The sequence below is a fragment of the Coptis chinensis genome, chromosome 4, assembly GCF_015680905.1.
Source record: "Coptis chinensis isolate HL-2020 chromosome 4, ASM1568090v1, whole genome shotgun sequence".
Classification (NCBI taxonomy): Eukaryota; Viridiplantae; Streptophyta; class Magnoliopsida; order Ranunculales; family Ranunculaceae; genus Coptis; species Coptis chinensis.
The window spans coordinates 58697436-58725076 of NC_141459.1; the positions used below are offsets into that span (position 1 = coordinate 58697436).

At 37.3% G+C, this 27641-nt stretch overlaps 1 pseudogene across 1 annotated transcript; it reads left to right on the top strand.

Moving 5' to 3' along the window:
• The first annotated feature begins 2869 nt into the window (after positions 1-2869).
• Positions 2870-23423, top strand: LOC147504187 (cysteine-rich receptor-like protein kinase 43; annotated as a pseudogene). The gene is made up of 7 exons (XR_015220989.1): positions 2870-3251; positions 3335-3533; positions 5449-5592; positions 21975-22033; positions 22190-22427; positions 22529-22678; positions 23108-23423. The product of XR_015220989.1 is annotated as a cysteine-rich receptor-like protein kinase 43 (transcript).
• Positions 23424-27641: the final 4218 nt, after the last annotated feature.

The following is a 27641-nucleotide window of genomic DNA, read 5'->3' on the forward strand; positions in this document are numbered from 1 at the left end:
ACTAATTTTCAACGAGTTCAAGAAGACTTTGCAGCCCTGATGAAGCAGATACAAGCTATTCCCAGTTCATCGAGTTTGTCCGACTACCCCACTGCGACCCTAGCCGATTTAGGTAAAACATGTCTTCATACAAGTGGTAACAACTCTTGGGTTATTGACTCAGGAGCTTCTGATCATATGACAGGTAATCCCCAGTTGTTTTCTAGTCTTGTGTATACTCACACACCATCATATGTCACATTAGCAAATGGGGCTAAGGCTAGTATTCTTGGTCGGGGTACTATTCAGTTAACTCGTAATATATCACTTGTCTCAGTCTTGTTTATTCGAAATTTCCCCTTTAATCTATTGTCTATTCATCGTCTCACCCAATCTCTTCACTGTAATGTCATGTTTTCTTCCACTCATGTTGTGTTTTAGGATCTACATACAAAGACACTAGTTGGTGGGGGGTATGAGCACGGGGGCATCTATTACTTTCAAGATGATTATGGGCACTCTCACCAGAAGCAGGCTCTTACAGTCTCAGTCTCTCCTGTTCAATGGCATAGACGTCTTGGTCATCTTCCTCTGGCTAGTTTGCGAAGTTTAGTTCCCAGTATTTCTTCTAGTATTCAGTCTTTAGGTTGTGAGGTTTGTGAGTTAGCTAAACATCGTCGTGCTACTTACAAAAATAGGTTAAATAAGTGTTCTAGTGCTCCTTTTCAGTTAGTCCATTCAGATGTCTGGGGTCTTTGTAGAACCACTGGCCTTTTTGGAGCCAAGTATTTTATTACATTTATAGATGATTTTTCTCGTGTTTGTTGGGTCTATATTATGGAAAATCGTTCTTAAGTATTCTCTGTTTTTCAAAAATTCTATGCTGAGATTACTAATCGGTATTCTGCACACATGCATGTTTTTCGAACTGATAATGCCAAAGACTATACCTCTACAATATTCCAGAGTTTTTTAGATTACCATGGCATTACATATTTAAACATACTTAAATGATCAGTATTCTATGTCTAAGTATGTTTCCACTGATCATTTACCACCATCTGTCAAGTCTTTTGCTACGTCCTTATTGTCTATCTCTGTCCTGTCTAACTACAGGGATGCTCTATCTCATCCTGGCTGGAAGCAAGCAATGGACGAGGAGTTGAGTGCCTTGTATTCTAATGACACTTGGGTTCTTACAGATCTTCCTTCTCGGAAGAAAGCAGTTGCTTGTAAGTGGGTTTTCACTATTAAGCATAATCCGGATGGTACTATTTCTCGTTTAAAGGCTCGTCTGGTTGCAAAAGGCTTTACCCAGACATATGGTATTGATTACTCCGAGACATGTTCTTCGGTTGCAAAGCTCGCCTCTGTGCGTATTGTGATTTCTCTTGTTGTTCATCATCACTGGCCTTTGTTTCAGTTGGATGTGAAGAATGCCTTTTTACATGGCGATCTTCTGGAGGAAATCTATATGGTTCAATCTCCTCGTTTTGTTGCTCAAGGGGGGAAAGTCTATCGATTAAAGAAGTCTCTTTATGGGCTCAAGCAGTCTCCTAGAGCTTGGTTTGCGAAGTTTAGTCAGGTTTTGATGGCTAATGGAATGACTAGGTGTGAATATGATCATTACGTGTTTTACCGAAATACCCAACAAGGGATTATTGTCTTAGTTGTGTATGTTGATGATATCATTGTCACAGGGTCTGACAAACAGGGTATTGATCGACTTAAAGTCAATCTCTCAAGACAGATCCAGACCAAAGATCTAGCAGAACTGAAGTATTTCTTAGGCATTGAAGTTACCAGGTTCCCTGGTGAAATTCATCTCTCACATAGAAAGTATGTATTAGAGACCTTTCGATTGAGGGTAATTTTAGAGCTTCGCCCAATAGAGACTCCTATGGATTCGAACGACAAACTCTAGTCGGATGTTGGAGAGATGTATGCCGATATTGAGGGATACCGTAGATTGGTGGGAAAGGCGATCTATGCTACTATTACTGCATACGATATCTCCTTTGCAATCGGTGTAGTACCTCGGTATATATGCATGCATCATGGATTCCTCACTACCGGCGATTATTCGTGATTCGAGGTATTTGAAAGGTTCTCCGGTCGTGGATTGGTCTATCGTTCTAATGGAAATTTTGATGTTGTTGGATATTCGGATCTCGATTATGCGGGGATCGGTTTCAGATAGACGTTCCACCGGCGGGTATTGTACTTTCCTTTGTGGAAATTTGGTGACATGGAAGAGTAAAAAGCAAAAAGCGGTTGTGTCAAAGTCTAGTCAGAGGGTCGAGTATAGAGCTATGGCTCAAAGGGAATTTGAGTGAGTTAATGTGGATTAAGTAATCCGCTACATGAGTTAGGTTTCGAGGTACGACTCATCGATCCCTCTTCATTGTGACAATCGGTGACCATTCATATCGCGTCTAATCCAGTATTTCATGAGAGAACTAAGCACATAGAGGTAGATTGTCATTATGTCAGACATAAAGTTGAAACAAAGGAGATAAGTACTCCTTATGTGGCTTCTCGAGATCAGTTAGCTGATATCTTCACCAAACCAGTGATTCGTCCAATTCTGAGTTATATTGGTAACAAGCTAGGCATGAGCGATATCTATGCTCCAGCTTGAAGGGGGGGTGTTGAAGTATGTAGTGTCGGTCTCACACATTCTATAAGTGTGAGACCGTACTTTATTTAGCTTGTTGCTATTTAGGTTATTCCATCTCTAGTATAAATATATGAATTGTAGGTTAGTAAAGATACTCAAAACCCTACCTTCTTCTTGTGTCTCCATCCTTTCTTCTTCTTCTTCTACACACTCAATCCCTTTAACCTAACAAGCTAACCACCATATGTATCTCCTAGCATAAATAACAATTTCTATCGATTTTATTTTTAAAAAAAAATTGCCGAAATCGAAGAGAAGAAGAAAAAACAGAAAAACAAAGAAAAAAGAAGAAGAAGAAGGAAATACTTGGTGGTTTTTGGTTTTTCTTTGGTGAAGCGAAAAACCTGGGTAAAACTTTGTATATTGACCGTATTTAAAAAAAAAAAAAAACAACAACAAAACCGGAGAGCTGCTAAGCCTGATTTGTGGCACCCGCTCAGACTTGTATGTTTTTTCTTGATCGGATCGCGCAGATTAATCGAGGATTAATAGGCGCTTAAACTGCCCAGTTTTAGAGTGGCATAGATGTTGGTGTTACAATTTCATCCCTTCATTTCATAAACTAAAGACTGATGGGGCAGACAATAGACAGGTAGACAACAATAACAAACCTTTTTTTTTCTTCTTTCTTGTTCCTCAAGATTCTTGATCGTTAGTACATTGTTTTCTGTCTAGTTTATATGGATGCTTGAAACTGAAGAGAAAAGTAAATAAAGGTGCTGTTAAAGGTGAAGAGGAAGAGGAAGAGGAAGAGGAAGAGGAAGGATTCTCGACGTGGGATTTGTTTTTCGAGTTTAAAACTTTGCAAATTGCTACCAACTTTTTCTCTGAGTTGAATCAACTCAGACGGGGTGGGTTCGGACCTGTTTTTAAGGTTCTCATCTGCTTTATTATAACATTTTCTGCTGCGGTTCTGCGCTGTTTATCTTCCTGAAAATAGCTTATACTGTTGTTATACATCACTTTGGTAATAAAAACTTGAAAGTGACTATATGCACTTGTTTTTGTTAACAAATTCAATCCGCTAAATATTTGATGCTGAGCTTTGAAAATCGGCGTACGTATGTCCTGATATTTCAGGACATCATATATTTTACTACGTTGAACACTATGTGAGCACGGATTATGTTGAATGAGTAATAAAGTAACAATGGCACTTGTGATGGAGAAGTGTGTTTTATATCAATTCTCTACCAATGGCGGTGTTGGCAAAACGTGTACATATGTCATAAGTTTGGAGCATCCAACACAAAACCAATTGTTTTAGGGTGGGAATGCCCCAGAGTGACTTATCTTGTTTTATGTGGGACTATGTATATCCAAACACACCTTCATCATGTGTGGTATGACTTAAGGCATAGGCGTGGATTATATTTAGGGGTAGATGGCCGAAACGAAGTCTGTGTCCGCCATTTGACCCAGGAAATACAAAGTGTTGAAATCAAATGACGTGAGCGAGCAATGTTGTCTAGTGACAAAACGAGAGGGCAGGGGTACAGTATCTACTCCTTAAACTCAGACGATCCAACCTCAAAACTGACATTTCTACCAGTTTTGAGTTATAACTTATAAGTATAGGATATGTTTGGGTGAGAACTCACGCAAACACACTAATGATTTTGTTAGAGAGGTTGATATGAAGTGAGAGCTAGAGACTGTACCACCAATGGCTGCCTACGTATTCAAATCGTTCTCTGGAATCAAGTCTCAAAAATGCACGTAGTTCTTTGTTTGAAATGATTGTTGGGTATTTATAGAAAAATAAATATGTTACCCTTTCTTTAGTTGATGAGATATTTTTCTCTTTGTACGAAATTTTTCCAAAAGCTTTTATATGGAAAAAATCCCTTGACATATATCCGGACTTGCTATATATAACTTGGGTGCTATATATCCGGACTTGCACGCTCATGTTACCCTCATTGCTCCAAGCCTCCAATAGAGGGCATGCCAGCGGAAATGCCACAGTAACGGGCAAACAAGCATGCCTCACTAGTAGGCAAGCGGAAATGCTACAATAGTGGGCAAGCAAGCACGCATCACTAGTAGGCAAACGGAAATGCCACAGTAGCAGGCAAACAAGCACGCCTCATTAGTGAGTTGCTCTTATAGTAGTGCCCAATGATGATCGTTCGTGGGGGTACGAGTACACTGGTACATACAGAATATTTCCAATTCGAGGAACTAGTTTGTGCTAGACTCTGAAGATAGTAAAACACAACCATAACTTGCAAATAATAATATAAGGTAATAGTGTAATACAGTAATACACACAAGATAAAATTTTCGCGTGTTTGGGCATGCTGGCCTACGTCTATGGACATCGAGCATTCAAAAATATTTGACTATATGTTAGAAATGTGTACAAGATTAAATATTCTCACCTTACCTCTCTTTTAAGTCTCGCTCAATCTATGTTCTTTTCTTACGAACCCTTGGCTTATCAGCATGACTCTCTGTTCTCTCAATACTTGCATAATGAAAGAGAGACACGTAACTTTCATAATATACCATAGGAGTTAGAGCAACTGAATATATGCAAAATTCCAATAACACTGCGGTAGGAATATAAAAATTAAGCTCAATTGAGTAGTGCCAAACGTTGTCTTCCAGACTGTCTAACATCCTTTTGTGAGCCAAATTAAGACAACAAGCATCTGGTGTAGTGGTGTTTATGGATATAGCGCTATACATTAATACATATGTACTTCAATATTTCTTCCATTTTTGGATCTTGTCGAAACTCTGTTTTGTTAAGCAATTAAGCATTTTTTCCATTTCCCTTATAGGGACTTCTACCAAATGGTCAAGAAGTAAGTAGCAGTCAAGAAGCCATCTAATGTTTCAAAACAGGGGGTGAGAGAATTTACAAACGAGGTGAATAAGTTACAAAGGGTTCAGCACAGGAACTTGGTCACACTACTGGGATGCTGTGTTGTGTTGGTGTTATCTCTCACATGAGGAAGAAGGAAAAAACAGGTATTGTTCGTGTGAAGAAGTCAGAGCGCATGCACGCTCATATTGGTCGTGCCCAAAGCGCGCCCACGCCCTTGCCATGAAAAAAAAGATAGTTTTTTTTCAGCCTCTCACGAAACATGTCTACTGGAGTTTGGGAAACTTAAAATATAAGAGGGTGCGTGCGCGCTCAGATTGGCCTTGCCAAGAGCGTGTCCACGCTCATGCCTAAACATGCCAGGTTCTGATTTTTCTACAGTAAACACGAAATTTTACAGACGCGCTAAAATTTCAGATTACTATAAAAACAAAAGTGAGGTCCTGGAAAACCAAGTCTTAAATAGAAACCCAATTTAATGAGAAACCAAAATTAAGATGAACCTTGCAAAGAGAAAAAGCTTGTAAGGAGAGAGGAGTAATCTAGTAACTTTGGAGAGACTTGAAAGGAATGATTTTAATCTTCCTTCCCACACTTATAAAAGGATTTGCTCTTGTGAAAGTAGACATTATTGGCCGATCCACGTTATATCTTGTGTTGTGGTATGTTTTACTTTCTTTGCTTTATTATTACTGTTTGTGAGAGTTGTTGATTACTTAGGAAGTTGGGTTGGTTGTTGGTTATAGTGAAAGTTTAGATTTTGATTGGAGTAGGAGATTGTCCAAGTGCAAGCTATCGTAGTGGGGATCGATTGGTATCGTTTTTCCTAACAAGTGATATCAGAGTCGTGATTAGATTAATCACAAAGGAGGTTATCCATATCTTGCTCGGAAGGTGTTTGATAAAAATCCTGAGAGAAGGTTTGAGTTGAAATAGTTTGTTAAGATGGGTCATTCTATAAACACTCGCATGACTAGTCTGAATAGAGCTAACTATACTATTTGGAAAGCCAAGATGGAAGACTTACTTTATTGCAAAGACTTGGCACAACCTATTAGGTATAGAGGAGTAAAACCAGATACAATAGCCGCGCCTGAGTGGAGCAAGCTTAACAGAAAAACAATTGGGTATATTCGATAGTGGATTGACGATAGTGTCTTCCACCATGTATCCCAAGAGACTACCGCTTTTGGCTTGTGAAAGAAACTCAAAGACCTCTATGAGAGGAAGTCGGCCGGAAACAAGGTACATACTACTCATTAAGAAGTTTGCTAACACGAGGTACAAAAAAGGTTATTCAATGTCTGAGCATCTTAATGAAGTACAAAATACCATCAATCAGTCACTTCAAATATGAGTGTATAACACTGAAGAGGGATGAGAAGAATAATTGTGTACTTAAAGACATGGTAAAGAGGAACGGAAGCACAGGCCGAGATACTACCGCACTAGTAAACGATGGTCTAGTGGGAATTGTGTCAGATTGTGGTGAATGGTCTGTTAGTACCTCATGCCAGGATACAGAGTGGGTGATAGATACATGAGCGTCCTATTACGTCATTCCGCACAGGAATTTCTTCACTACATACAAATGTGGTAAATTTGGTGAAGTGAAGATAGGTAACAGTGGAGTCTCGAAGATTATAGGAATTGGGGATGTCCATATAGAAACCAATGTCGGCTACACCTTGACACTCAAGGATGTAAGACATGTCCCTGACATTCTGCTAAGCCTAATTTCTGCTGGAAAGTTAGATGATGATGGCTTTCAAAACTCGTTTGGTAACGGGGTATGGAAACTGAGCAGAGGTTCCATTGTAGTAGCCAAAGGGAAGAAAACTTGTTGGTTATACAAGACACAAGCTAGTTTGTGTAAAGCAAAGTTAAATGCAGCACAAGAAGAAGCTTTCTCCGAACTATGGCATAAGAGACTGTGTCATATGGGAGAAAAAGGCATGGAAGTTCTTGCCAAGTAAAAGGCCTTGCCAAACATAAAAGGTACGCATTTAAATAGATGTACTCATTGTTTGGTTGGAAAGCAACACAGGGTGTCTTTCCAAAGATTCCCCTCTCACAGAAAGGAAAATATCCTTGAGCTAGTACACACAAATTTATGTGGTCCTATGAAAGTGAAGTCCCACGGGGGAGCTTTGTACTTCTTGACTTTCATTGATGATGCGTCAAGAAAGATATGGGCATATAGTCTGAGGACCAAGGATTAAGTTCTTGGCATGTTCAATACTTTTCATAGCATGGTGGAAAAAGAGATAGGGAAGCCTTTAAAGTGTATTCACTCAGATAATAGGGGAGAGTACATTAGGTCGTTTGAAGAGTATTGCAAGACCGTTCCTAAGACACCGCAACACAATAGTATAGCCGAAAGGATGAACCGGACCATTGTAGAGAAGATGAGATGCATGTTGTCTCACTCTAAGTTATCAAGGAGGTACTGGGTAGAAGCAATGCGCACAGCCATACATGTGATCAACCTATCACCTTCGAAGCCTCTGAATAGTGATTATCCAGAGAGAGTATGATCAGGCAGAGATGTTGATTATGGATAGTTGAGGGCATTTGTTCATATTCTCAAGGATGAGAGATCCAAGCTTGATGACAAACTTTATGATCCGATCAACAAGAAGGTAATCCGAAGTCGAGATGTTGTGTTTTTGGAAGACGAAACAATATCAGACTTTGAGAATAGTAAGAAGCTAGAAGCTTTCATTAATGATCTTGTTGACTTAGAACCAGAAGTTTCTACTGTGGAACGTGCAGAAGGAATTGAGAATACAGAAAACTATGGGTTTGAGGCTTATGATGATGATCCTATTGCTCATGATGGGATAGAACCTATTGATATAGAAGATGCAGATGAAGTGCATGAACCACTACCTGAGCAAGCAGAGTGCATCCTCTTGAGCCACAAGAAGATGGAGTAAGGAGATCCGAGAGAGAAAGACAAGCTTCAACCAAGTATCCACCACATACGTATGTTTTATTATCTTATGGTGGAGAACCCATGTACTATCAAGAGGCTCTTGAATGTACAGATAAGGAGAAGTGGTTGAAGGTCATGCAAGATGAGATGGGTTATTTGCATAAGAATCATACTTATGACTTAGTTGAGAAACCGAAAAGAAGAAAAGTTCTCAAGAATAAGTGGATCTTCAAAGTCAAACATGAGGAGAATAATCCATATCCAAGGCACAAAGCTCGCATTGTTGTGAAGGAATCCGGTCAAAGGAAAGGTATTGACTTTGATGAAATTTTCTCTCCTGTAGTTAAGATGACTTCTATCAAGGTGGTATTGGGTCTGACCGCAAGTATGAACCTAGAAGTTGAGCAACTAGATGTCAAAATAGCTTTTCTTCATGGAGATCTTGAGGAAGATGTCTACATGAACTAGCCAAAGGGGTTTGAGGTCAAAGGCAAGGAGCACTTGGTATGCAAGCTGAGAAAAAGCTTGTATAGGTTGAAGCAAGCACCGAGACAGTGGTACATAAAGTTTGAGTCCTTTATGGTGAAGCATGGATACAAGAAGTCTGCTTCGGATCATTGTGTGTCTGTTCAAAAAAATTCAGATGGGGATTTCATAGTGCTCTTGTTGTATGTGGATGATATGTTGATAGTTGGCCAAAACATCAACAAGATATCCAAGTTGAAGAAAGACTTGAGTAAGTCCTTTGAGATGAAAGATTTCGGTTAAGCAAAGCAAATACTTGGGATGCGGATCACTCGTGACAGAAAGAGTGGGAAGTTGTGGCTTTCTCAAAAAAACTACATTGAGAAGGTGTTGAAGAGATTCAACATGGATTAAGCGAAGCCAGTCAGTTGTCTGCTTGGTGGCCAGTTCCTCGTGACCAAAGATATATGTCCAAAGGGTGAGCATGAGAAGAGTCAAATGAAAAAGATTCATTATGCATCCGTAGTGGGCAGTTTAATGTATGTAATGGTGTGTACAAGACCGAATATTGCTTTCGTCTTTGGTGTTATAAGCCGATTTCTGTCAAATCTGGATAAAGAGCATTGGGAAGGTGTGATAAGCACCCAAAATTGTAGTTTTGAACCCTTAATAGTATTCTATTTAGACCAATTATATTTATAATAAAGAAAAGTTAGTAATGTTTACGTGTTTTTGTGTATTTCAGGTCTTGAAGTTGTTTATGTGCTTAAAGACGTCATTTTGCATGAAAAACGAGTCAAGATGATTGTTGATGAAGTTTTATGTTTAAAGCCCAAGAATCATGAAGAAAAACCTTTTTCAAGCCCAGTCAAAGCTGGAAAGTCAAAGTCAATTCGGTAGAAAAATAACAAAAAAATCAATAGAAATTCAAATGCGTGTATCTTTGGACTCGGGCCTCAAAATTGGGCCTACTTTATGTCAAAACGACCGGCCCGGAATAAGCTTTCTAATGGACCTAGTATTGCCCCAATCAGAGCTATAAAAGTAGATGAAAAGGGTACTAAAATAAATGTTAGCAACTTTGGCCTATTTAGACTTAACCTAATGGACTTTGGGCTCACATTAGAGGCCCAAAGTCCCCATTTTTTGCCCATGCACAAAAATATAACCCTAACTCTCTCCTATATAAAAAGGGTTAAGGCTAAACAAAACTTAGGTCCTCCCTCATTATTTTAGTAGTAATTAGGGTTCTCTCTCTCCCTCCCTCCTTAGTTTAGTTAGGTTTAGTTAATTAAGTAGTTTGTAGTGTAGCCTCCATTAGAACCTATCAATAAAAAGTTTTAGTTTTATATATTCAATTCTTATCTATACATTATGTCTTTACATTATTGTCTTAGTTTAATTAATCCAATGATATTAGGTTAATCCCCCGCCATTAGAGGTGATCTCTACACTTTGTGGCAATAAGATTGATTCTCGATTCCGTTTGGTGTAGATTCAAGTCCTTACTCACATCTTCGTGTGTCTAATTCGAGAAAGGATTCAAACCAACCTAAATACTAAGACAGCGTACAACTTTATTGTGCTCTAAGTAGGGAACTAGTGAGTAAGATTCAATTTTAGATTGCTAACTAGGTTTAGTTATGTCATGTAAATCCTAACGAACATTTAAACACGCGGAATACAAAAGATGGTAAAAACTAAGATGTTTCCTAAGATATTCAAAGAGAAAGAAGGGGTGGAGAATCATGCTGCTCATGCAAGGTCATATTATCCTATCTTAGTATCGGATTATCACCATCTATAAGCTGTTTGGGGTTCATTATCAAACCCGAACCGGCTTGAGCGTCGATCCCTAGCGAAATGGACTCATCTCTAAGTCCATTTCCCTAGCTTAAGAAGTTGAACTAGGGTTTCATCTCTGAAATCCCATCTCAACTCCTGACTCATAGAACTTATTCCTGTCAAATCTAGAAACAAGAAGCTAACTAAGACCAGCGCGCGTGGCTAGCCCAGGCATAGAAAGGGAGGCGCACGCAAGTCTTCCTTCACTTCCAGGCCTCAAGTTTGGCCGGACACTACCATTTTGGGGTAGTGTGTTAGATGCGTCCTTAAGTCTAGGCAATGAATCCTACTACTAAGAAATCTATATAAACCCTCACGTGAGCATCATTAACCCTCCACCTTGGAGAGTTTTAGCTCATGATCCTTGGGATTAAGATGAAAATTACATAATAGATATATAAAAGAGAGAGAGAGAGAGAGAGAGAGAGAGAGAGAGAGAGAGAAGAGAGAGAAAAGATAAACAAGATATAACAACCTGTTTTTTTAACTAAGGAAGAAAGAAATTTTATTTCAAGACTAAGAAGGTGTTGTCCACCATTAACATATTACAATCTTTCTTTCTCTAAAACCAAAAACTAAAAAAACAAACTAAAAATTAAAGACTAAGTATTAAAATGGAACAAGAGTCAAGGGAGTTAATGTAGTGCATCCCCCCTTGTTTGTTTTCTTCTCCATTTGAGAGAAATCTCCTTTCCTCCCACGTAAAACAAAAAATCTCATTTACTTCCTTCTTACCCACACAATCCAAAAACTTGACACCTTACTTCCTTTTGATTATTAGCACCTAATCTCATTAATTACATGCAAGGTGTCACCTTGGCCCCAATTATTTGCATCTTTGTCTTGACTTGCATAATGACTCATCAACTCTCACGGGCCCGCATGATGGGTCTATGTGCTGTGTCTAGTGGTGTTCCGATCTTTTGGCATTTTTGCAACTTTCTGCCACTGCGTAGAGTTCGCCACACTGATTGTCTGAGCAGCTCACTTGTCGCATTCAGAGTCCTAGATCAAGAGATATGAGCTTCGGCAGTTTGATGCTTCTATGCACGTAATCCCGTTTCTGACTGGATTCTGTAATATTTGAGTCTTTGGGCTTTAGTCCGGATTTGTTGGGCTTCACATGGGCTTGATCGGAAGGCTTATGTATACTCCCTATTCCGTGCTTAAATGCTGGCTTTATCATCATTTTTACATTAGTTGCTCCAACCTACAAAGAGCACAAAGATGCGATTATTTCATGATTATTAAACACAAAATTGACCGAAATATTACGTCTCTACGGGGTTTTATAATATAGTTTTGGGTGCTTATCAAGAGGGAGTGATTATGAAGCCTAATGAGGAATAGATTGATAAGTAGAATTATTTAATTGTGTATGTGTTTTTAATGAGTTTGGTTTATTGTATGACTTCCAAAATAAGCATATAGTAAATTAAACTAGGGATTGTTATGATTAAGTCGAGAGATTTGGTTGTAATAATCCTACATGCTAGTAATAATGACTATAGAGATGTAGGTTATTGTTAGGGATGATAAAGTTTGAGGCTTTAGGTTGGATCATTGCGTGAAAACCTAAAGATGATATCTTTTCAATGAATAATTTGATTTGCATGAAACTAATCATTAGGTGAATTCATTACTTTCTCTATATCTTTCTCATCATTAATTCTACTGTTTCTTCATCTTCTCATTAATGTATTGGTTGTATATTTTTCTTAGTTATCAAATGGTGTCATTGTTATCTTGTTTTGTTACGTATAACAAAATTGTTTTCACTATTCACAAAACACCTAACATGTTTTACTGTTCGTATTTTTTCGAATTATTTCTGCTACTATTTAAGTGCATACGAGTTGTGATTCCAACTCCATGTATTCCCGTGACCTGACCCTATAAAAGCCAACCCTCGTTATTTACTTGAGAGCCCTCATTTTGCCCTTACATAGCGCGCCCCGCGCATTACACCCTAAGCGACCCGTGCCCAATTTGACCTATTCTAAAGCGCGCCCCGTGATCCTTTAAAAAAAAATACCAAAGTGCCACCCGCGCCCAATTTAGCCTATTTTTTAGTACGCCCGTGCCCTAGGTTAATTAGATTAAATTAATTTTTTTTATACTAACTGCAATATTACGTCACGTGTACAGTGCAGTACTCGTATGCCCAACCGCTCCAGTAATTGCATAAATTTTTTTTCATACTTTATGATGTCTAGAAAACTCAAAGAATTGAGGTTATCTAATTAAGGAACGTATGCACGGACAACCTCCCTCAATTCTTAAGTGAACTGGCTGTTTGTTTGAAAAGTTTTTAGTAAAGACGTGCTTCAGGGTTGTTGAAGGTGTTATTTATACGCGTAGCAAGGATGCTCCAAGTAACACCTCTATACATCCTCGAATCTACTGTTAAAGGATTCTATTTCTAGTAATAATCAGGCTAATTTTTGCATGCTCATTAGGAATTGCCTATTAAACTTAAAACTTGCATGAGATTAAGATCTAGAACGTATAAACCTGCCATATTAGTTTGTCGTAGACGCAAAAATAATCGCCTATCTAGAAATTTTATAGTTATAATTTTTGTATATTAATTAACATAAAATATATCTTTAAAACCAATATGGCTTATCAATATGTAGACCAACAATCATGTGGTTATTATGCAAACCCTTCACCATGTTCATGCTGTGGTAGTCCTTACCAGTGGGCTTCTCAATGCCCATCATACCAAGAGTTTGGGCCTACTATAGGATATAATTATAATTATGAGCCTCAATGTTCAAACTTTCATAGTAACCCATACAATCAAGAGTTTTCTAGTCATCCAAACTATTCATGGAGTTCCACCACAAACAATCAACCAACCATTCAGCCTCAACCTAACCCAACACAATACGAAATCAACCAGAGTCACTCAAACGCCAATAACTATACTATGACTATCAAACACCATACCAACTATAACCACACCACCAAGCTTCCCCTCCGCTAACAACATTTGAGAAAATCATGGCCCAAAACAAAATAATACTTCAGAACCTAGAACGGACAAGATTGATGGTAACCTCACCTACGCTAGACCTTTCCACCATGCCAAAAATCAACCACCCATCTAGTTCGCCACCCTTTCCAGACCAAATTTAATTTCCCAACTAGTAGCCGACTCAACAAACATATTTAGGGAACAAAAGACTGACTCAGAACAAACATTTAATGAACAAATAGCCGACTCAATTAAGGAACAAAATGTCATTAATTATCCAAACTATGCTTCAGAACATAGAACAGATGATTTCCATGATCCCCTCACCTAACACAGAACTTTCAACCTTGCCAAAGATCGACACACAAGTAGAACAACCTATTCCCATAACCAAACCATTCGACCTAGTTGAGACCTACCCTAAATTTCATGAACTATTACCTTCCAATGACCCTCCCATTAACCATTGTATTGACTCCACACCATACCTGGATGAGGAAATTCTTGAAGATGACTCTTTAGGATTTGTTTTGGATGACCACTCAATAAATTCGAATGATACTATTGAGGACACTCTTGAAGTTCTAGATGAAGAGAACAAAGAAATAAACAAGATAGAACTTGATGAAACTATGATAGAGGAAGAATTTCTCAACCTATTTTGTGATGCAAATGCTCAATCTTCTGAACCACCAACCGACCACCATCCACCTGTTACCACCTCCTAAAATCCAACCATCTACCACTATTGCTCCACTCCATCATCCATTTCAACGAAACCTTAAATTTGCACTTGAGCCTTTTGCCTCAGAGATCCTCTATAATTTTTTCAACCTTCACGGTGAAGATTTTTTGCCTAGCACACAATCCCATGAGTATACCATTCCTATAATTGAGAGCCAAGCTTTGACTGAGTGTCGTGAGAAACCTAGTTTGTCTTATTTTTCATCATTTGAGCCTCATAAAAGACATCAGGATCCATACTTTATTCCTTTCTCACCTAAAGTATCACTAGTTCATCTTTTGGGTCATTCTAACTCTTTAAAATAGCTACAACATGATGGTCTACATATGTTCTTTGATGGGTTGTATAAGTTTTCATTCATTCTTCTACATGATTACTTCTGATCTAGTTATACCACTTCATTCTGTTTGGGGGTGCATTTAGTATCATGCTTTTTATGGCTCGACCCCCAACTCTTTTCGACTATTAGTTTATAGTTGACCCGCATCATCTATATTGTGTCACCCCGGTTTCTTGCTTGTTTGAGGGGTGTGCAGTCTTGGGGAATTTAACTTAAAACGACCCCACATTAAGTCTAGGGAATCTAACATTAAAAGACACATATAATTTTTTGTAACATACCACCTTAATGGAGTATAGGCCACAAATTTTTTTCTAACTTAAAAAAAGTTTTCAAATTTTGTTTGGGGATAACATATTTTGGTCTTTTATTTCAAAACTTTTTGCCACCCTTTGCCTTTTATGTTTACTCCAGTCGAGTCTATTAAATTATGCTATCGAATTCTAGGTTAGTTAGTTACGTAATTTAATTGTGTTTTTGAATTACTTTATGAACCCCCTTCTCCCAAATTGTTTGGGGGTGGTATATTTAATTTTAGCACATTGTACGTTCACGTATTAAAATTGCATGTATAAATATTAAAATATAGAAACTATGGGACTTGTTGATTTAATAATGTAATTAGGCACCTTAATTTCATGAAATTCTACTATTTCGCCGAATTTCATAAGCTAATCCTATAGGAGCCACGATATGCGCATGCTAGATTTGTGAATGTATGATATTATTTTATTTCTGTTAGAGTCCGTTGATGTCCCAAGCGCTATTTATTATTTCATGTTATCCCCATAACGGGTGGAACTCATATAGGAGTTTTGTATGTTTTTATTTCTTGATATTATTATATATTAACCTTCTTTTTCATGTGCTCCCATTTATAAGCATGTTTATATGGTACTTTTTATCCTTTATTTTCATTCCATACTTCGGGGAAAAAGCATGATTCTGTTTGGAGGTGGTATAGAAACGTGTTGCAAATGTTTAAGCACATATTAGGTTGTGCATTACGTATTATTTGTCGTATAAAAAGTATTAAAAAATTATAAATAGTTTATACTATGCACTTAGTGATAATAGTATTGTTCCCTTCTCCATGATGATATTAGTCTAGAAATCTCAAATAGTACTTGAATTAGGATTTTATTTTTGAAACTTAGATTAATATGTAGGTAATAGTCATTGCATCTTTTCATGAATATCTTGCATGAGCATCTATGATTGTACTTGGCAGTATTTTTCTGAGACCTAGGTTAGAGTACTTAATATATATCCTGTTAGCAAATAGCCTAAAAGCATCATAAGAGTGAAATATCTGAGTGATCACACAAGGGAGAAGTCAAATCCGAGTAGAGAAGTCACACATCCACTTGCTTTATCATCATACCATATCCTAAGCAAGAATTTAGGCTCTCTATGGATTGATATAGCCAGAAATTTTAACCTAAGTATATTTTCCACTACTCGCCCCACTGAGCCTTTTCATTAGTATTTTCACAAACCACATATCTTTTACCCAATAAAACAAAATAAAAAATAAAATCAGCCTACCTATCTGGATAAGTCTGAGAAATAGGATGAGTGAAGAAAAGATAAGAGAAAAACATGTGTAAACAAAAATTAGTTAGTTGCTTCGAAAAAAAAAAAATAAAATAAGTTTTCATCCGAAGAAAAGAAAAAGAAAATAGAAATAGAAATAAAATTTGCACTTGAGCCTTTTGCCTCAGAGATCCTCTATAATTTTTTCAACCTTCACGGTGAAGATTTTTTGCCTAGCACACAATCCCATGAGTATACCATTCTTATAATTGAGAGCCAAGCTTTGACTGAGTGTCGTGAGAAACCTAGTTTGTCTTATTTTTCATCATTTGAGCCTCATAAAAGACATCAGGATCCATACTTTATTCCTTTCTCACCTAAAGTATCACTAGTTCATCTTTTGGGTCATTCTAACTCTTTAAAACAGCTACAACATGATGGTTTGCATATGTTCTTTGATGGGTTGTATAAGTTTTCATTCATTCTTCTACATGATTACTTCTGATCTAGTTATACCACTTCATTCTGTTTGGGGGTGCATTTAGTATCATGCTTTTATGGCTCGACCCCCAACTCTTTCGACTATTAGTTTATAGTTGACCACGCATCATCTATATTGTGTCACCCCAGTTTCTTGCTTGTTTGAGGGTGTGCACAGTCTTGGGGAATTTAACTTAAAACGACCCCACATTAAGTCTAGGGAATCTGACTTTAAAAGACACATATAATTTTTTGTAACATACCACCTTAATGGAGTATAGGCCACAAATTTTTTTCTAACTTAAAAAAAGTTTTCAAATTTTGTTTGGGGGTAACATATTTTGGTCTTTTATTTCAAAACTTTTTGCCACCCTTTGCCTTTTATGTTTACTCCAGTCGAGTCTATTAAATTATGCTATCGAATTCTAGGTTAGTTAGTTACGTAATTTAATTGTGTTTTTGAATTACTTTATGAACCCCCTTCTCCCAAATTGTTTGGGGGTGTTATATTTAATTTTAGCACATTGTACGTTCACGTATTAAAATTGCATGTATAAATATTGAAATATAGAAACTATGGGACTTGTTGATTTAATAATGTAATTAGGCACCTTAATTTCATGAAATTCTACTATTTCACCGAATTTCATAAGCTAATCCTATAGGAGCCACGATATGCGCATGATAGATTTGTGAACGTATGATATTATTTTATTTCTGTTAGAGTCCGTTGATGTCCCAAGCGTTATTTATTATTTCATGTTATCCCCATAACGGGTGGAACTCATATAGGAGTTCTGTATGTTTTTATTTCTTGATATTAGTATATATTAACCTTCTTTTTCAGGTGCTCCCATTTATAAGCATGTTTATATGGTACTTTTTATCCTTTATTTTCATTCCATACTTCGGGGAAAAAACATGATTCTGTTTGGGGGTGGTATAGAAACGTGTTGCAAATGTTTAAGCACATATTAGGTTGTGCATTACGTATTATTTGTCGTATAAAAAGTATTAAAAAATTATAAATAGTTTATACTATGCACTTAGTGATAATAGTATTGTTCCCTTCTCCATGATGATATTAGTCTAGAAATCTCAAATAGTACTTGAATTAGGATTTTATTTTTGAAACTTAGATTAATATGTAGGTAATAGTCATTGCATCTTTTCATGAATATCTTGCATGAGCATCTATGATTGTACTTGGCAGTATTTTTCTGATACCTAGGTTAGAGTACTTAATATATATCCTGTTAGCAAATAGCCTAAAAGCATCATAAAAGTGAAATATCTGAGTGATCACACAAGGGAGAAGTCAAATCCGAGTAGAGAAGTCACACATCCACTTGCTTTATCATCATACCATATCCTAAGCAAGAATTTAGGCTCTCTATGGATCGATATAGCCAGAAATTTTAACCTAAGTATATTTTCCACTACTACTACCTTAATCGAGCCTTTTCATTAGTATTTTCACAAACCACATATCTTTTACCCAATAAAACAAAATAAAAAATAAAATCAGCCTACCTATCTGGATAAGTCTGAGAAATAGGATGAGTGAAGAAAAGAGAAGAGAAAAACATGTGTAAACAAAAATTAGTTAGTTGCTTCGAGAAAAAAAAAATAAAATAAGTTTTCATCCGAAGAAAAGAAAAAGAAAATAGAATAGAAATAAAATAAAAAGTTAGAACTCCAAAAAATAGAACAAATGAGTCAAAAGCCAAAACAAAAGGGCTAAAGATGGAAACAAAGTGTGGAAGCAAAGTAAGAACAATATTTTCTCTAGTTACATATTTTGAAGACCCTATTATCTCATACTTGTCTTTTTGAATATCCATTTCCTTTCTTCTTTAACCAACACCTACGCCCCGTTTCACCTAATAAAGACTTCTAGCTCAATTAGGATTAATTCGATATGATAATAAGTGGTAGATGTGTTTGATCGACCTCAACTCCTTTGGACATCATTGAGATTGTAAGGAAACGTGTGCCCACTACACACTGGAGTTAGTAAACTTGAGTGGAAAAATCAGATTGTTATGTGTCTTAACACATTCCTTGTGAGAACCTACTTAAGGCACGCTACCCAAAAGTTTCAGAAAAAACATGTCATTGCATTTCATAGCATAGTTCATTGTATAGTTGTTTATCTTAAGATGATTTGATTATTATGCATGTAATAATTTAGGAGTTAGATTGATGATCCTTGTTTAACTGCTAGTGAGATGTACAGATTCTGAGATAAAATTAGGGAACATTTACTTTTATTTCTTAGTCGTTGTAGTATAAATGAAGTTTGTGATCAAATATCTTCTCGGAAAACTCTCACGAAGCTATAACTCGTCAACTAGGGAATTTCTAGTGGTTTAAGGCTTTATTGCATATGGTCAATGCAATCACACTCTGCGAAACGAGATTAGTTAGGACCACATTTTTTGCCATTTATCTGTTTTTATTTCTCATCTTTGCTTGAGGACAAGCAAAATGTTGTTTGGGGGTGGTGTGATAAGCACCCAAAATAGTATTCTATTTAGGCCAATTATGTTTATAATAAATAAGAGTTAGTAATGTTTACGTGTTTTTGTGTATTTGGTCTTGAAGTTGTTTATGTGCTTAAAGGCGCCATTTTGCATGGAAAATGAGTCAAGATGATTGCTGAGGAAGTTTTATATTTAAAGCCCAAGAATCATGAAGAAAAACCTTTTTCAAGCCTAGTCAAAATTGGAAAGTCAAAGTCAATACGGGTACGGTAGAAAAAGAACAGAAAAATTAATAGAACTTCAAATGGGTGTATCTTTGGAATTGGGCCTACTTTATGTAAAACTACCGGCTCGGAATAAGCTTTCCAATGGACCCAACCTTGCCCCAATCAAAATTGTAAAAGTGGACGAAAATGGCACTGAAGTAATTTTCAGCAACTGTGGTCTCTTTAGACTTAACCTAATGGAATTTAGGCTCACATTAGAGGCCCAAAGTCCCCATTTTTGGCTCATGCACGAAAATATAACCCTAACCCTCTCCTATATAAAGAGGGTTAAGGATAAACAAAACTTGGCTCCTCCCTGTTAGTTTAGTAGTAATTAAGGTTCTCTCTCTCTCTCCCTCTTTAGTTTAGTTAGGTTTAGTTAATTAAGTAGTTTGTAGTGTAGCCTTCATTAGAACCTATCAATAAAAAACTTTAGTTTTATATTCAATTCTTATCTTTACATTATGTATTTACATTATTGTCTTAGTTTAATTAATCCAATGATATTAGGCTAATCCCCAATTAGAGGGAGTGATTATGAAGCCTAATGAGGAATAGATTGATAAGTAGAATTATTTAACTGTGTATGTGTTTTCATTGAGTTTGGTCTATTGTATGACTTCCAAAATAAGCATATAATAAATTAAACTAGGGATTGTTATAATTAAGTCGAGAGATTTGGTTGTAATAATCATACATACTAGTAATAATGACTATAAATATGTAAGTTGTTGCTATGTATGATAAAGTTTGAGGCTTTAGGTTTAATCATTGCGTGAAAACCTAAAGATGATCTCTTTTCAATAAATAATTCGATTTGCATAAAACTAATCATTAGGTGGATTCATTACTCTTCTTTATTATCTTTCTCATAATTTAAATCACTGTTTTAGCATCTTAGTTTACTGTTTTCATATTATACAATTACTCTCTCATTAGTGGATTAGTTTAATTAGTCTAGATTTGTTTTAAGTACGTGCAAGCAAGAGTGGAGAATACGATTGCTCCTATATATCAACATGTTTAGAGAGTATTATATTAACTTGATAGCATGATTTTAGTATTGTAGAAATACTGTTTTTACACTATCAAATCTTACGTATCAAGGTGTTAAGTAGATATTGAGATATCTCAAGGGCACTTCCAAGGCATGTTTATGTTTTGGTAGAAGTAAGACCTTGCTTGAAGGCTACACAGATGCAGACATGGCATGTGATGTTGACTCGATGAAGTCCACTTCCGGTTACCTGTTTACTTTTGTAGGGGGAGCAGTTTCTTGGCAATCTAAGTTGGAAAAATGTGTTGCCATCTCCACTACAGAAGCCAAGTATGGATGAAGAGGTTCTTCGTTGAACTAGGGCTAAAGCAGAAACAATTTGTAGTTCTATGTGACAGTCAGAGCGCCATCCATTTGAGCAAGAATCTGAGTTTTCAATCTAGATCCAAGCACATACATGTGCGATATCATTGGATTAGAGAAGTTCTCGAAGACAAGAAATTGTGCATTGAGAAGATCCATACTGAAAAGAACGGGTCGGATATGATGACCAAAGTTTTACCGAAAGGTAAGTTGATGTTTGTTGTGCTACCGCCGGAATGGTAGCACACTCCTCCTGTTGATTTGGGAATGGATGGAGGTATCCCCCCTCATTGCTCGGGAGGGGGAGATTGTTGGTGTTATCCCTCACATGAGAAAAAAGGAAAAAATAGGTATTGTTCATGTGAAGAAGTCAGAGCACGCGCGCGCTCATATTGGTCATGCCCAAGGCGCGCCCGCACCCTTGCCGTGAAAAAGAAAATAGTTTTTTTTTCAATCTCTCACGAAACATGTCTACTAGAGTTTGGGAAACTTGAAATATAAGAGGGAGCGCGCACACTCCGATTGCCTTTGCCAAGAGCGCGCCGCACTCATGGCTAAACATGCCAGGTTCTGATTTTTCTACAGTAAACATGAAATTTCGCAGACACGCCAAAATTTCAGATGACTATAAAAACAAAAGTAAGGTTTTGGAAAACCAAGTCTTGAATAGAAACTCAATTTTGTGAGCAACCAAAATTGAGAGGAAACCCTTGCAAATAGAAAAATGTTGTAAGGAGAGAGGGGTGATCTAGTAAGTATAGAGAGACTTGAGAGGAGTGATTGTAATCTTCCTTCCCACACTTATAAAAGGATTTGCTCTTGTGAAAGTAGACATCATTGGCCGAACCACGTTACATCTTGTGTTGTGGTATGTTTTACTTTATTTGCTTTATTATTACTGTTTGTGATAGTTATAGATTGCTTAGGAAGTTGGGTTGGTTGTTGGTTGTAGTGAAAGTTTAGATTTTGATTGGAGTTATAGATTGTCTAAATGCAAGCTATCGTAGTGGGGATCGATTGGTATCGTTTTTCCCAACATGTTGAAGGCCCTGAGAAGATGCTTGTCTATGAATATCTGCCTAACAAGAGCCTTGACAGTAAACAACTTCCTCCTTGGTATTCATTTATTTTCTTTCCAATTCTAAGAGTCTTTTAAAACTAGTTAAAAGGTATACATCAAGATAGGAACAAGAAACAGAACATGCAGGAATGTTGAAGCTTATATGGAAGTTGTTGTGTGGAATTATGGTCAGTTACAGACAAGTCGGCCTCCTTGGATTGGTCAAGGCGTTTCACGATAATTACTGGGATTGCCAGAGGTCTCCTCTACCTGCATGAAGAAGCCCCAGAGCGGATCATTCATAGAGACATCAAAGCAAGTAACATACTATTTGATGAACAGTTGAATCCAAAGATCTCAGATTTTGGCCTTGCTAGGCTTTTTCCAGGGGATGACACCCATTTTAATGCTCTTTAGATAACTGGTACTCGGTATGTAATTCCTTTTCTTCTTTGCAAATGTACCTTTCCTTGCCGTGCCTCATTCCTAAACAATAAAGCAGTATTCTACTTACTGAATTTGGATTGTACAGTGGCTACATTGCTCCCGGGTATGTCATGCATGGCATCGTGTCAGTGAAAACCGATGTTTTCAGCTATGGAGTATTGGTGTTAGAGATTGTTAGTGGGAAAAAGAACCTTGATTCAAAACTTGACAACAGAAGGCAGATCTCTTAAACTTTGTAACTTTGTAAGTCAGTTATTTCAAATAGCGATTACGTTTTCTATTTCAAATTAGTTCCTTGTTTAAGGTTTGTTTGTTCTTCGGTTGAATTGTTTATGACACTCTTGGAAATTGGATTGAAACCCACAAACACTCATTTTTGCACCAAATCAAAACAGAGTCATTCAGTCTCTTATTTTTGTTGCTTTACTGGAGGGTAGCCGATTGATAGTTTAGATTTATGGGCATGTGCACCAAAATGGATGAGAAACCACCTTTCTCTTTAAAGTTGTTTGAATCAGTTAAGGAGTCTTAGTAAACCCCTGAAGTCATCCTATTCTGACACTTGTAAAGATATGATGTCTTTTTAAATTTGGATGGGAATTGTTTTGACTTGCAAATGTTCAACCATGATCATTTCCTAAACTCAACCTTTCTTATCCGGTAGGCATGGAATCTTTCACAAGGAGGGAACACACTAGACTTGGTCGATCCTAATTTGCAGAAGTTCAACAGGGATGAAGCAGCAATGTGCATTCCGCCTGGGTTACTATGTTGTCAAGCAAATGTTGCTGACAGGCCCGACATGAACTCTGTTCATCTAATGCTCTTGAGTCTTGAGTGACTCGTTTACTTTACCTGTACCTGGAAAACCCGGATCTCAAGGCTGCACACGACGACGTACACAAACTTCAACATTTCCCACAATTACAGGTACTACTAGTAATACTAGTTGTGCTACTAAAACTTCTGTTAGTACGTAGTGGCTCAGATTGTTCTCGAAATTGAATCTCATTGTCCTTAATTGATGAAGGAAGATGATCTATAAGTATTCTCTGTACATTCATTCTTTTTAGTTGGAAAAGTATAGTTACTCATTCCATTAAATGATGTTAAAATTTGTTGTAGATAAGCAATTAAGCATATACAACAATTTTAAGCGTCAAAATTTCCTGATATTTACATTCCTAAAAATTCTAATACACGTACTATATAACTTTTAGTAAAATTTGCTGGGTAGATGCGCAGAATCAGTTATGACCTCGCTCACTTGTCAGGGAGTTAGGATATCTCTTGAGTTTGGTGTTGGACATAGACGCGTCTTTGTTGATTCTATATTACCTTTAGACTCTTAGGTCTTTGTTGAACTATTACCTTTGAAAATCTAAGTTTTCGTTTTTCATTATTGATGTACAGTGTCCTTTATATGCAGTTATGTATCTTAGGTTGTTGATTGCCATCTTTGAACCTTCCAAAGCCTCATCCACTGCATTTCAGGATGTTGTACTGTTGTTCTATTCAACTCCAATTGTTCAATGCATTCTTTCAAACCAACACTACTACATGGTTGAAGTAGGCTTCAGTAAAGGACCAAAGCAGCCCAACACAAACAATCATCGTCAACGTCTGTTGGGATACCTACGTCAAGTCATCAATCATACTAACGGAACCTCAACTAACAAAACCCCCGTCATGCATAACAGCGCGCATGAGGAAGCTATGGACTTGGCAAATACTTTTCACCACCACTGCTTCATCCCTCCGAAGCTCTCCCCAGCATTCATTATGCAACAGCTTAGGAATTGATTATTTGAAGAGACAGGTATATTATGTATTAGGACCATTATCCAAACTGGGCCCATGATTGTTACTCTTCGGACTTGCAGCCGTTGCAGGCGAGTGTTCATTTATGCTGATAATCTTGTGATCTTGTCAACTGTGTGGTTGTGTTGGGCTAATGAGTTTGAGATCACTCCTTATAGTTGCCATATGTAGACAACTGTGAAATAGACCTCACATACCCAAAAAGTCCATTAGTTGACTCTAATCTATCAGCTTTATAGAGATCGGATTACCCAAAAAAACCTCTATATAGATGCAATCTCTACAACAAACCACAAGAATCCACATTTCGGGTCACACATGGCATGATGGTGATGTCATATATATGGCGTAAAAATGTGATCTCTTGTGGTGTACAAGTGTATTGAGGTGATTGTACAGATTGGGTGGTCAGTCATCAGTCATTGCTTAAATTTGCATGTGTCTCATTACGAGGATCAGTATTGGATCCAATTAATAGTTTAATACTACTAGCATGAGGCGCATGAATTACGTATGGAGGTGTACACAACTGCAACTGGACTCGAGTAGAAGTGTTGAACTAGTGAAGGTCTTGTTCTCTATGGTGTAATAGGCTAGTAGCTAGTGAGAGTACAAAAATTCAGAATATATTTATGAAGGCGACAAGATGCTTTGGTGCTCAAACAACTCAACTCCAAGGCATGTACCAACTTTACCTAATACCGACTGTTGATAGCAACACTTGATGTTATGGTAATAGCATCTTCAATGCATACACTTCCTTTAGAGTTCAAAGTTTCAAAGTGATGTCATCAAGTTAAAAGATTATGTTAGTTGAAGTCTTGAAAATTATCCACACCAACCCACACACTACATTATTGTTTTTATAATGAAATTTATTTTATAGACCCATTGAACACTTATACTAAAATATTTTTACCACTCTTAGCTTGCTAATACAAAAATATTAAAATTAGTTGTTTGTACATGTGGCAAGTTGGGGCAGCATGGGTAGTTAGTATGGAATGTCATTTGATAAAGCAAATCAAACTCTATATTTGACCCCCAAAATAGAGTGTGGTTAGTTGTCCACTTGATATAGAGCATAGGTTGGTGTGAAAAATTTGAGCTGCCTATTCGACATGTAGAACTATAAAGTAGCATTGAAGATGCTCTCCAAGGACAATAGAAGAAAATCAATAAACTATTTAGTTTCCATCTATATAAGAGCAAGTCCAATGGAGGGCTACTATAATGGGCTGCTAAAAGGTGCCACATAGTCATTTTAGGAGGCCTAACTAAATTTGGCAGCCCAACCTCCAAAAACCATTCCAACAGCACTTTTTAGTAGTTGTTAAGTTCGAGAGACGGATGGCTGAAACTCTGTCGTCCGTATGTTAAGTTGTAACGGACGGCAGAAACTCTGCCGTCTGTCTAGTCCAGACATCCCAACAGCTAAAAACGAAACGACTAGTTTTTTTGAAATTGCAAATTTATAGCAACTACTTCACACAACTCTCTCATCATTTGCTCCCAATTCTCATAAAATTTCTATCTACTCCAACTACAACAATCACTACTCTAAGTACAACAATGGATTCAAATGAATATGTAACCACATCAAAAGGAAAGAAATCTACATGGTCCACCAATTTTTCAATTCAAGATGACGATACTCTTTGCAAAGCGTGGATATATGTTAATGAAGATCCAATTGTTGGTGCGGGGCAACGAGTCACACACTATTGGGAGAGAATATTAGAGAAATTTCGAGAGAGAGTTGGCGAAAACAACAAGAGAAGCAAAGATTCAGTGTCCACTCGATTTGGACACATCCAAAAAGCTTGCAACCGGTGGGCGGGAATTATCTCCTCTTCGGAGAGGACAGCAAGAAGTGGCACAACAATCTAAGATCGGTTGGCCAAAGCAAAAACAACATATATGTTGGCTCATAACACACACTTTCAATTTGAGCATTGTTGGGTCTTCCTCAAGAATAGCCCAAAATGGAATTAAGAATTGGAGAGCCGGTTCACAACTACATCGAGGAGACGAACCAACGTCATTCTCGATGTAGATGACGAAGTCATGCCTTCAACACCCACAACACCGTCAATAACTCTTGGTGGCGTTCCAATTGATCCATTTTCTATACAAGTTGGGGATGGAAGTGGAGGTGAAGGTGGAGGTGGAAGTGGAAGTGGAAATGTAAGTGGAAGTGGAAATGCAAGTGGAAGTGGAACCAAGAAAAAACGACTACCGGGAACAAGGGGTGAAAAAAAAAGGATGAAGAAAGGATGAGAGAATTACAAGATAATGGAGAAGTATTTGGCACAAATGACGAATGCCGCCGCCGATAAGGTAAAGATGATAGAGCTCAAGAAGTAGAAAGAAGACAATAAAATATTAGCACAAGATACTTCTACTCTTGAGCCGGAAGTTGCCGAATACTTCAAGACGATGAACATGGAGATAATTCGCCAAATGAGAGAGAGTGGAACGTTTGGAACTCGAAGTGGTGCTTATAGTGGTGGTGGTGTTTCTACTACTTAGATTAATTTCAATGTTGTTTTCGTTCTTTCATTTCCATTGTTGTTGTCAGTTCATTTCCAATTTTGTAATTTCAATTTTAATTTGAATTATCTTGAAACAACATAAAGTCAAACATAGATAATACTCAAACTACAAACATAGAAATACTCATACTCGTATTCCTTGATCCGCATGAAATTGCCAAAGGTGATTGATGAGGTCAACTCTTAGTTAAACATTAATTAGTTTCTCTACTCTGAATGTGACGAAGTGTGTTGAGTCTTTTTGCAATTTTCTCATTTCGATTCCCGACAACATGTAATGCGACTGGTGGCTCCCAATCCATGTCAATTTGCCAATCTTCGATATCAATCTCTCGTTCATCCTCAACAATCATATTATTTAAAATTATACACGTCTTCATTATCCGATTAATGTCATCCCTACTCCACATTCGCGTCGGCTTCTTAATTATCCCCCACCTAGCTTGTAAGACATCAAATGCACGCTCCATATCTTTATGACACGCTTTTTACATCTTAGTAAAGAATCCCTCTATTTGAGTTGTTGGGTGAGGGATTGTCTGTACAAGTGTAGCCCATTTAGGATAAATCTCATCGGCTAGATAGTAACCCATTTTGTATTAGCGACCATTTACGGTGTAATTGCAACGAGGAGCATCACCACGCATAAGATTGTCAAAGAGGTGAAAACGTTGAAACACGTTGACGTCGTTGTTTGAACCCGCCATACAAAAAAAAACGTGCCAAATCCACAAGTCTTGATCGGCAACGGTTTTCAAAATGATTGTAGGTTTCTTCTTATGTCCTACATGTGTACATTGTCATGCCGTAGGACACATTTTT